The 12,098-nt window shown below is 36.9% G+C and overlaps 1 long non-coding RNA gene across 1 annotated transcript; it reads right to left on the reverse strand.

Annotated features, from left to right (window-relative positions):
- Positions 1-10,885: 10,885 nt before the first annotated feature.
- Positions 10,886-11,708, reverse strand: LOC124881552. Its single transcript, XR_007041683.1, has 2 exons — positions 11,667-11,708; positions 10,886-11,608 (listed from the first exon to the last, which is right to left on the reverse strand). It is a non-coding gene; the product is annotated as an uncharacterized LOC124881552 (long non-coding RNA).
- Positions 11,709-12,098: the final 390 nt, after the last annotated feature.

Below are 12,098 nucleotides of genomic sequence, written 5' to 3' on the forward strand. Positions count from 1 at the left end.
TTTATTTCACATTAGAATTAACATGATGTTTAGCTTTTTGGCTGGTTTGCATGTTTTCTTGATCCAGTCTATAAACAGGGATAAGCCTGCCAGGACATCCCACATCTCTATTTTAGGATGACACATTTAAACTGAGATGGCAATGCCTGCTAATAACTGGTGGAATTCAGGATTGATCAATAAGAAACAGGATGAGCAAAAATGGCATCTGTGAAAAAGCTCCAAGCCAAATGCACTCTTGGCCAAAGAGAACAAGAAGTCCAGTCTCGCATTTGCCAAAACATGCATTGATGGACCCAAGGACTTTTGTGAAAATTATGTATGGGCTGACAAAAAGTGGAAGTGTGTGCTCCGTAAAAAACCTAACATTTCATAAAAAAACATTATACTGAGAGTTATACTAAAAGTGTGCAGCTAGTTATCATATGAATGGCTCTAAAAGAAAACAAAATGTAAGTTTTGAACTTGCATGACGTTAAAAAGTGCATTCATTCTTGGAAACTATCCACATATGCAGCAAAGGTCAATAGGTCGGGAGTCAAACCTATTGTAGCTGCATCGAAGACTGTAGCCTCTGTATATAGGTTACACGCTATGCCCCTGCACCACCACCACGCCCCATTGAAAAAACTCTGCCATGTCTGTGTGCACGGTGTACTGACTTGCTGTGGCTGCAGCTGGAAAGACTCTTCCTTCTGAACTTGCTAAAAGAGGCAGTGCATCTGAAATCCTCCAGACTCCCAACTCTGCAATTCCTAAGTTTTATAGTTTTGAATTTACTGTCCTAAAGAAAGCAAAATCCTCTGATGTTTGTAGTTTAAGAGAAACATGTTATATCATACTAAACTATGTGTAACGGTAAAATATATCCATCCATCCTTTCCCTATCCCTGTGTAGCTTTGTAGGGTTGCAGAGGGCTGTTGCCTGACTCCAGAGGTGCCCAGGTTGCAAGTCCAACAAAGGCACAGACAGGACAAACAACCCCAGAACACCCATACTCATACCTAAGAGTAATCTAGAGAGATCAATTAACCTAACAGTCATGTTTTGTTCTGTGGGAGGAAGCCGGAGTACCCGGAGAGAACCCACGCATGCAAGGGCGGAGCATACAAACTCCATACACAAAGACTCCAGGCCAAGATTCGAACCCGTGAACTTCTTGCTGCAAGGTAACAGTGCTAACAACTGCTCCAGCATGCAGCCCTGGTTAAATGTCTAATAATCCAAAAATTTCTTTGAAAATATATAAGAAATAAATCATACTAAACGATGTCTCATTGTATCACACCACATGTGTCAGGGTAAAATTTGACATACCACACAACGAACAAAAATACACTTCTAGATACTGCTCCTTGTCCTTATAGTGTCCTCCATTTATTGTTTTTACACGCTGTGGTTGATTGGATTGAAGTTGATATACGATGTGAATGGAGGAAACCAAAGTCAAATTCCTTGTTTGTGCACGTAAACTTGGCCAATAAAGTTGATTCTGATTAAATGTGTGATTGTAAAATATATCATGCTATAATTTGCGTCACTAATTTACCTCATAAAATATGTCAGTCAGTCAGTCATTTTCTACCGCTTATTCCATAGTGGGTCGCAGGGGAGCTGGTGCCTATCTCCAGCAGTCTATGGGCGAGAGGCGGGGTACACCCTGGACAGGTCGCCAGTCCATCGCAGGCCAACACACAAACAACCATGCACACACTCATTCATACACCTAAGGGAAATTTAGAGAGACCAATTAACCTAACAGGCATGTCTTTGGACTGTGGGAGGAAGCCGGAGTACCCGGTGAGAACCCACACATGCACGGGGAGAACATGCAAACTCCATGCAGAAAGAGCCCCCAGCCAGGAATCGAACCTAGGTCATAAAATAGGTGTTATGTTAAAATATATCATATTATTCTGGGTCATGATAAAACATACCAAACTACAGTACATGTCATGTTAAAAGTTGTTATAGTATATTATGTGTTTTGGTAAAATACATCAAACAATGATACATGTCCTGGTGTGATCATATTACTAAAAATTTGTATGAAAACAAACATGTCACACTATAATAATAAAGTAAAATACATTACCATGAACATTATTCATGTTAAAACTTTATTGTGAACTGTATAATAAACCATATGATAGTGTGTCATGGTAAAATAAATCTTACCATACTATGTGTTATGGTGGAATATATCATGCAATACTATGTGTTGAAAAAATACATAATACTCTTATTTGTGTAAGATACGTCATAGTACACTATGTTACTATGGTAAAATATGTCATACTATACCATGTGTGTGAAATACATTATAATAACCATGTGTGAAAAATGAGTCTCACTGTACATTTTCATGTTAAAACGTCACAGTAAACCTTATAATAAATGATATAATATTGTGTCATGATAAAATATGTGTGTGAAATACATTATACTCTATTTGTTTGAAATACGTCATAGTACACCATGTATCAAGACTAAACATATACCATACTATGCCACATGGCAAAACGTCATACTATAATATGTGTGTAAATTACATCATACAATATAATGTGTGTAAAATTATTTATCCAATAGTATGCTTTATCATTAAATACATTATAATATATTATCTCTAGTGGTAAAATGTAGTACCATACCATATGTGTAATATACACTATAGTACACAGTTTGTGAAAATAAGCCATACTGTACGATTTCATAAAAAAAAAAAAAAACATCAATGTATACTATAAAATACATCATACTATACTGGTTTATGATTTAAAAAAAGCATACTATACTATGTGCCATGATAAGGGAATTCATAGTACGCATGTGTTATGGTAAAATATTTCATAGTGTACTATATGTCATGAAAAATAGATCATACAATGTCTCATTATAAAACATCATACAATAATATGGATGTAAAAAACATCATACTTTACTATTTCTGCAAAATATGTTATATTAAAATATGTTTCAATCTTACTATACTATGTGTCATGATTAATAAATTAAGCATACCATGTTTCATGTGAAATGCGTCACGTGTCAGGGTAAAATCTATTAGGCTATACTATGTGTCATTGTTAACTTCATACTATACTATGTGTGAAATAAATCTTACTCTATTATTTTTATAAAATAGGTCAAACTAAACTAAACTAAACATGTGATAATATCTCTCATCGTAAAACCCCATGCTATACTGTGTCTAAAAAACAACATAAAATATTACGTGTAAAACATGTGATATGCAAAGCTTCAATATGTTGTTTTGGTATAATGAACCATACCCTAACATGTTTGTAAGATACATTTAGTAAACTATGTGTGAAAAATAAACCTCATAGTACTGTTACATCATACATCATACTATAATGGGTCTTGATAAATAAATCATACTAAGAAATGTTTCTTTATAACATACATAAAAGAGTACTCAAAAGAATGTGAAATCATAAATTTCAAAGTATGGAAAACAGTCTACAAGTGGAGGACATACAAAAAGACCGCCAGATCACCCAGATGACCCTTTAATCAAGTTCACCCTGAAAGCAGACTGCAGGATGGGAAAAGAAGTCCCAAAACCCTCTACATTCAGAAAGAGACTGCACAAGTTTAACCTGACCTCATTAGAGGTCAAGAAGGAAACCTTTGCTTTTTAAAGCCAACCTAAAGAGGATGTAAACATAGAAAAAAATTATAGAGCTGGACGTCTCATGCTTTGAGGATGCAACGGTATGCTCGGAAGCCATTGTTTGCGGCGTTTGTGTCATTGACCCAGTGGGGTTATATTATAAAATATGGACGCAAACAAGTTATTTGTTGTAACAATTCTTCTTGGCCACATTTGTAAGAAAAACCATGCATACATGGGTTGGGCCCATAAAAAGCTTGCTAAGTCGTCTCTGCCCATGCCAAATAGCTTACTCTGCTTTTGACTTTTGTTTGGTAATGTTCATTGGATTGGATTGTTAAAGTTTAAACGAATAAGACATGTTGGCATTTTAACAATTTGTTCATTTGACAAACACGGGCCAGTAGTGCAAGCGATAACCATACACAAACACAGTATGGCGTCTCCTCTTCATGCAGGTCACCAGCTAGACCACACACTGCTGTGGGATGGCACCCTTTTTCCTCAACCAGCATTTGTCACAAGACTGAATGAGATGAAACTAACAGGAGACTGTGGAGTGAGGGCAAATTTACAACATAAGAAATAAATGCCTTTTTTGAAATATACTTTAAACTTTTGATGCTAGCCACTGTTATTAACTGAGGCTCTGCTTTGTACAGATCTGCTTAAACCTTCCTCACTGTTTCAGGCCCACAGTCCTTTTTTGATCATCTTTATTGAACTTTTACATACCACTAAAGAACATCTCTTTGAGTTATACCATTTTGACATTTCAAAAGGTTGCAATCCTCTCTCAGAAATTAATGATCTACATACGGATGGTTTAACCTTACAGTGTTTTATTGGGGTATTTAAAGGATTAGATCATTTTATTGGACTTTATTTGACAAAGCTTCCAAAATAAAATAAAAAGTCATACTTTGCAACTCTCAGGTATTTATAGTAACTTGCTGTAGTTGCAATAGTATTCAGATAGTTTAGATTACGCAGCTTCATTTTTTGTTAAGAAAGTCATCTCCCATCTCAATGATGTGTTTCATTGTGTTCAGGATGAGAACATCTGTGTTATTCTTCAGTTTCCTCTCTTCAACGTAGTTCCTAACAGGGACGATGCTGCCCACTGAGATCCCCACATTGTTGCTGAATTGATTAAAAGTTAAAACAATTTTAAGTTAAAACAACGTTTGAAACAACTTTTGATTGCAATAATTTGCTCCTTTAAACATCATTTACATCTTATTTAAGTTTGAAACTGTCCTTATCAATTTTGGTAAAAATTACCACTTGAGGAATACCTACAGGGAGAAAGACCTGTTAGATTTTAAATTCTCAGTCAATCTTCAATAAACTATAAGATTATTGTACATGGCAGGATATTCAACAAAGGTATGTGATACAAATTTTCACACAGCACTGTTAATTCCAGATTTAAAAAGAAAAAAACATGTTAACATATTTTAGTCTGGCTGTGGTATAATACACAACAAATTATAGGCATATTTCATACAAGAGTATTCAAACTAATTTAGACTCATAAAAAGAAAAAAAAACATTGTACCATTACTGAGAAAATGAACTATAAAATCAATTTTAAATATCATCTTGATGATTTTCACAAAGCACTATAAAAATAAAATAAATTAATGTGTAAAATTTGACTAATAAAGCATGTCTGACAGAAGTTTAGTCAGATGTAAATGAAAGTTCAAAGAAAAAGTGAAGTCTTTGCCTTTATACAAAAAAATGCTGTAGTTCCAGCAGAGGGCAGCATAATGACAGAAAGCTAATTCACCCAGTCCCTACTCCAGGAAAAACACTCACCCAACATTGAGCCTTTTCTCACCAGCCATCAGAATCTATCTTCTACACTATCATTACATTTGCACTTTTCCTTCAGTGGTCCACCAGTCTGACTGATCTTACCGAACATTCCTGAGTAGAAGTGTAGTCTGGATTTTTTCCATCTGGAAGGTTCAACGTCAACCTTGTGTCCTTTACCAAAGACCGGCAGGCTGTGGAGTTCTACATGGTAGCAACTGTTAGGGGAGCTGCGCTATCCTGGACACAGATCTCAGAACTTTGCAGGGGGTGAAACCAGTATCTTTGGCCACTCTTTGTAATGACCAGGATGAGCGGCTCCAGACCTATGTACAAAAGTAGCAGTGACAAAGCACTGCTTTAAACCACACTTGGTGGTGTCTTATGCAACTTTAAAAGTAGACTCAGGCAATGTCTTTGACATTCCCACTGTGGTTTATATGAAGGCTCTCAGTGTCATGCTGATTTTGTAAAGCAAGCATTCTAAGATTCATGTGTGCTGCATTTCCTCATAGGCTTTCTTGTAATCAATCATATTTTGCATGATGTTCTTGCCCTCTTATATAACTATCTGCCAACCTGTAGATTCTACTTCGCCCCTTTTCGTGTTCTTCATTATGTCCTTCTGGGCCCTGCTCACATTTCTGTTCATGTTTGCTACTGTGATGCCTGACAGAACCTTCCTTGTAGTGCAGAGGTGCGATACTGACCTATACTTTGATGGGTGAGGACCGTCTTCATAGGACATGGTGTGCATCTTCAGATGGTGGGGAGGAGCCCCTTGATCTGTCATCTCCAGCCATCTCATTCTTGTAGCATCAGTTTCTATTCCTGACAGGAAATTCCTCATTGAAACACTGGTTTAGACTTTTTTGGTCAATCTGTGTGTGAGGTTTTAAAGCTTCCTTACATGCCACATCTTGTGCATAAAGCCAACCTCATTGAGATTTGTGGTATAGTAGCATTCTTTGCCTTCATTACTCTATGTATTGTTCTCATAACCCTCTTCTCACCACACTGTACTGATCCCCCAACATCTGACAAAGTCTGGTTGTGTCCCAGAGGGCAAAGTTCATTCAAGCTGAGATAAGATCAGTGCTTTATTGATTCCCATTGGGCGAAATTACATGCTAAAGACATGACAAATACCAAAAGGAGGAGAAAAACAACAGCAATTCAATCTTCCCTCAATATCTTGCATTCAGGATTGAGCTAAAACAAAACAAATTCTAACTGTTAACCAACTGTTCTGCCTGAATTAAGTAGATGAAAACCAATTATCTGCTGCTATAAAGTGTTGTAGCAGCTTTACCGTATAACCATCTTTTATGTGTCCCTTCATCGCCTCTTTGACATCTTTTACATAGATATTTCTGTTTCTCCTGCTGGCATTGTCCAGGCCAATCATATCATTTATTAAAAAAAAGGGTAAAAGTTCTGCCTATAGTCCTGTTCAAGCATATATGTGGAGAACTATAAATCCTTTTTGAAAAATCAGGCAAAAATTTACCAGCTATTTCAACATGTATGCAAAACAGTTTACTACAAAAAAGCCCAAAGGGTCAGAATTCTCAGTTTCAAAGCCCTTCATGTTATTTAAGTACAATCATAAATGACAACCTGTTTAACTTAAGCTTATTCCTTCCTTCATCTGCTTTGGCTTCAAACATGTACCTTCTTCATGCACAGATCAAAAGTGCTTTCAAGAATTTCACAGAACAGGGTTTTGGATATCCAAGAGTTTACAGTGAAAGTATCCACTCCATTTTGACAATAACTGATTGTTGTGATGAATATTAACCAACAGTTGAGCCCAAAGCAAAAAAAAAAAAATCCCCTGGAAGCACAGGGTTTGATTGCAACTAAACTTTATTGAATGTCATTTTTGCACAGATGAATCTTATCTTTTTTTATAATGAATTTCTTTCAATTCGGGCATTGCCAGAACTGACAAGATCTGCATCAGATTTGAGGTAGCCGCTGGGGTCAAAGGTCGGTTTCAGATGTTGGATGACAAGGTCCTTGCTAATTCATCACAACTTTGCTCTATCAAATGAAACTTAGGATTTAGGCCACTCAAGTTCTCCCACAACGAACTTGTTCTTCTATGTCTTTATGGACTATAGTCTCTGGACGTTAGACTTACTGATGCAGAAGTGTTAGGAGAAATGATTCCTCAGTCAGTCATATGATAAGGGTTGCCAAATGTAACAAGGCATGTTCGGTGTAGATGCCTGACAGTGTCTTAAGGTAATCAGAGACACATGCTGAGGGATAACAAATATCAGACGTAGGAGGCATATATGTATTGTCTGAAATGTTTATAAAAAGGGGTTGTGGTCATAGTTTCTAGAGGAATACTACATTTGCCTTAGGATTTCTCCAGATCGGTGTGCTGATCTACAGGTTTTGATATGGGCCTGGTTGAAATAAAATCCTCTTTTATTCAGCTAAGTTGGTGTCAACAGGATGGTTTCCCTGGAACATTTCACACCGACAGGTGACCAAACCTGAAATACACAACAGGAACCTGTTATATCCCCTGGTGTCCAGCCATGTTGGAACAGGATGGGGCCATGCTGGAATTCCCTGAGGTCCTGAGATTGACCCATCTTTTCACGAATGTTTATAGAAGCAGTCTTTATCCCTAGGAACTGGATTTCAGGCCCAGGTGGCCATGGAAAAGTTTGGAAAACCTCACTTCAATGATATGATGCAGTGACCCAATACTTTATTCATGTACCCAAAATGTTATAGCAGGGGTCCTGTCGTCCAGTCCTGGAAAGCTACTATCATGCAACCTTTAGAAGCATCCTTTCTCCAAAACACCTGAATCTAATAAATGGCTTGTTACCCAGCTTCTGCAGAATGACTGAATGTTGGATTCAGGTGTGTTGGAGAAGGGATGCTTCTTAAAGCTGCAGGATGGTAGCTCCACAGGACTTGACCTGGAACATCATCTACCACTAAGCTGAACATGTTATGGTTACATAAAAGAATAACAGTTTATTATGCATTTACCTGAGCTTATATTCAGCAGAATTAAAGTTGACTGAAACAAGGTCAAATATAGAGCATTAAATCAGCCATACTTTCTTTATACCTTTTTGGTGCAGCTGTTCTCAGTGGCAGTATTCACAACATCATTGGTGCACGCTCTGCCTTTGAAGATACTGCACACAGAGTTAATGAAATTTGATTTTCTGGCTCCTCCTTATCCATGAAGAAGAATCTTGAGCTGTTGGTTGTCAGCTTGAGGTTTGTAGTTCCTTATAAACTGCAGGTCACTCACTCAATCTTCTCTGCTTGGGGGTAGGAAAATATTATGATATATACTTATAATGGAATACAAATGTGCAATGTTTCAATCACTCAAAGCTCAGCAAGTGAAACAAAGCCTATCAGCCATCAGCCAATGTGCTACTGCAGAAGTTCAAAGCAGAAGAAATAAAGTTGTCACTTCACTGTCGAATCTTTCTTTTTACATTTATCTTTCTTCTTTTAACACTATACAATGAGAAGTTTCACAAGAACAAGTACAATAACCATAAATATAACCTTATACCTGCTGAGGAGTCATACCGACGCTCTGCAGTCTTCTGACTGAAACTGGAGATAAATACAGTTCGCTGTCAGTGCAGCACTGGGAATGTTACTGACAGGTTGCGAGATGATATCCTTTTCAGGATTTGTTTTACTCCCTGAAACATGTTACCTCTCCGAAATAACATTCAATTCGTACCAAAGGATAGGGCACATTGCATAATTTTATGTTCAGCTTGTTGTTGTCATTTCTTAACCTTGACTTCAACAGGAAGCAACACGTGGGAATCATAGGAGCAGCGCTAGGCTGCTTTGGATCCTATTTAATTGACAGGTTGCAGCTGCTTTATACTAAAGATGCATTGTCCTTATGAACTAGACCTGGTTAGAATAGAACTTCAGGGTTTGGTTCTTGGGCCAGTTATCTTTATTTTGTCATGGTAAAACCAGAACACTAAATGCTTGAGGAAAATGATACATTGTTTTATTTTTTTTTTTACAGACAGAAAGCCACAGCATGATGCTGCTATCACCATGTTTCACTGTGGAAATAGTGTGTTCGGGGTTATTTGTAGTATTAGTTTTCATCCCTACATGTTATTTGGCACATTTTTAGGAAGTTGAATATGAGTCTTGTCTAACCAGAGCACCCATTTCTATATGTTTGCTGTTTCTCCTACATGGCTTGTGGAAAACTGTAAGAAGGACCTCTTATAGTTGTTTTTTTTGCTACTCTTCCATAAATGACAGATTTGTGGACAACTAATAGTTGTCCTATCAATAGATTCTTCCACCTGAGCAGTGGATCATTGCAGGTCTTCCAAAGTTACCATGAGTCTCCTGGCTACCCTTCTGATAAATGCTCTCCTTGCTCAGCCTGCTTGTTTAGGTGACTAGCCATGTCTTTAAAAGGCAGGCATCCCTCTCAAGGCCAACCACTATCAGGCATTTTCCAGTTCATAAATATATTGCTTTCTAATCTTAACCTTGACACGTAACTCTAACCTTAATCCTTAAGGTGAATACATACTCTGCAAGGACAGATACCTTTGTTCTCTTTCCCAGGGCTGCAAGAACAAAATAGCCCTCTGTTCTTTCAGCCTTGGTTTGGGATTTCTTGGAGCCTATTCTGGGTATTATTCTGGGTGTAACTGTTGTCATTGGTCACATTTTAAATGGTTGACATTATGTTGAAAAATGATGGAAAGGGAAAGACGTAGGAGGACTTCCCAGGGGTTGTTCAGTTGACTTCTAAAATCTCTTGGCTAAAAAGAGGTTTGTCTTGTTCTTGCCACCATAAGTAAAATAAATGTTTTCTTTTTTCTTTAGGCATATGTGTTGGCCTTAACGTTAACCACTGCAATCTTTTCTTAGATTTAAACAGAAATTACATTAATAATTTGCAGCTGAATGTCTATGATGGGTGTCTGTATGTCTGCTGAAAAATATTTGATTTGATGAATGTCCAAGCAGGATCTAAACACTGTAAAAGGCAGAGGTGGTCAAGTTTTCAATCAGTGAGTCATTTCTGATAAAGACTTTCTCCCACCTTTAACAATGTTCCTTCACTGACAAAATTAGGAACATCCTGTTCCACAATTATGTAGAAAAAACTATGTATTTGCTAACTTACAGTTTGCTTCATTGGCTTTTTTAAATAATGTTTCAATCCTCAAATACAAAAAAACAATACTAACAGACAACATAACCTACGCAAATACAGAGATCAATTATCAAATGAATATTTCCCTCATCTTCTTGATTGGCATGATAAAATATCAGCCATGTTTTTTTAGTTCAATTTCACCAACCACATCCAGGCCTGAATCCTGGTAGATGAAGTTAGTTAAAAATCTTTAAAAAGAAACACATCATGCCCGTGATCTGAAGAAATTTAAAAACAGATGAGATACAAATCTAATGACATTTATCACATTGGAAAAGGTTACAAAGCAATTTCTAAGGCATCAAGATTACAATGAACAGCAATCAAAGCCATTATCCAAAAATGGAAAAGAGTGTCTCAACAACTTATTGCAGAGGTCATAAAAGGAAAATAAGAAAGAAATGAGGCAAAAAAGGCCAAAACCACTGCTGACAAAAACGTCTGTTTCACATTTACCATAAAAACATCTTGATGGTCTCCGAGACATTTGAAAAAAGTTTTTCTGAACTGATGAGACAAAATTTGAACGTTTCAGAAGGTGTGTGTCTTATTACATTTGATGTAAAACTGATAAAATATTTTAGAAAAAGAGCATAACACTGACATTAAAACATGGTGGTGGTAGTGTTATGGTTTGGGTCTACTTAAAGACCTAGATTGCTTGCCATAATTGATGGAACCATGAATTCCTCATTTTACCAGAAAATCTCGAAGATGAATGTCTGCCCATCAGTTTGTGACATTAAGCTCAAGCGATTTTGGGTTATGAAGCAGGATAATAATTCAAAGCACACCAGCAAGTCCACCTCTGAATGTTAAACAATAACAAAGTTAAGGTTTAGGAGTGGCCTGGTCAAACCTAATTTGATTAAGATGCCTTGATCACACCTTAAATAGGCTGTTCCTGTTCAACATCTCTCCAGTATTATTATTAAACCTTTATTTATACAGGTAGTCTCACGATTGCTCATTTACAAGAGAGATCTGCTAAGTACCTGAATTAAAACATTCATTCATTCATTCATTCATTCATTCATCTTCTATAGCACTTATTCCATAGTGGGTCACGGGGGAGCTGGTGCCTATCTCCAGCGAGAGGCAGGGTACAATTAAAACAATTCTGTGAAAAAGAGTGGGCCAAAATTCCTCCACAGGGACATAAGACTAGTCACTAGTTATCACAAATGCTTGATGGCAGTTGCTGCTGCCACAAGAAAGGTGGCACAAGAAGTTATTAGGTCTGGGGTCCAATAATCTTTTCACATAGAGCTAGGTTGGTTCAGAAAGTTTTTTCCCCTAAACAATGAAATTATAATTTGAAAAAAGTTTTTTGGATTTATTTAGGTTATTCATGACTGACATTACAGTTTCTCTATGGTCTTCAACATTTAGGTGAGGCTAAAAAGGAAAAAAGAAAAGAAATCTGT

The sequence above is a fragment of the Girardinichthys multiradiatus genome, chromosome 15, assembly GCF_021462225.1.
Source record: "Girardinichthys multiradiatus isolate DD_20200921_A chromosome 15, DD_fGirMul_XY1, whole genome shotgun sequence".
In the NCBI taxonomy this organism is placed as follows: Eukaryota; Metazoa; Chordata; class Actinopteri; order Cyprinodontiformes; family Goodeidae; genus Girardinichthys; species Girardinichthys multiradiatus.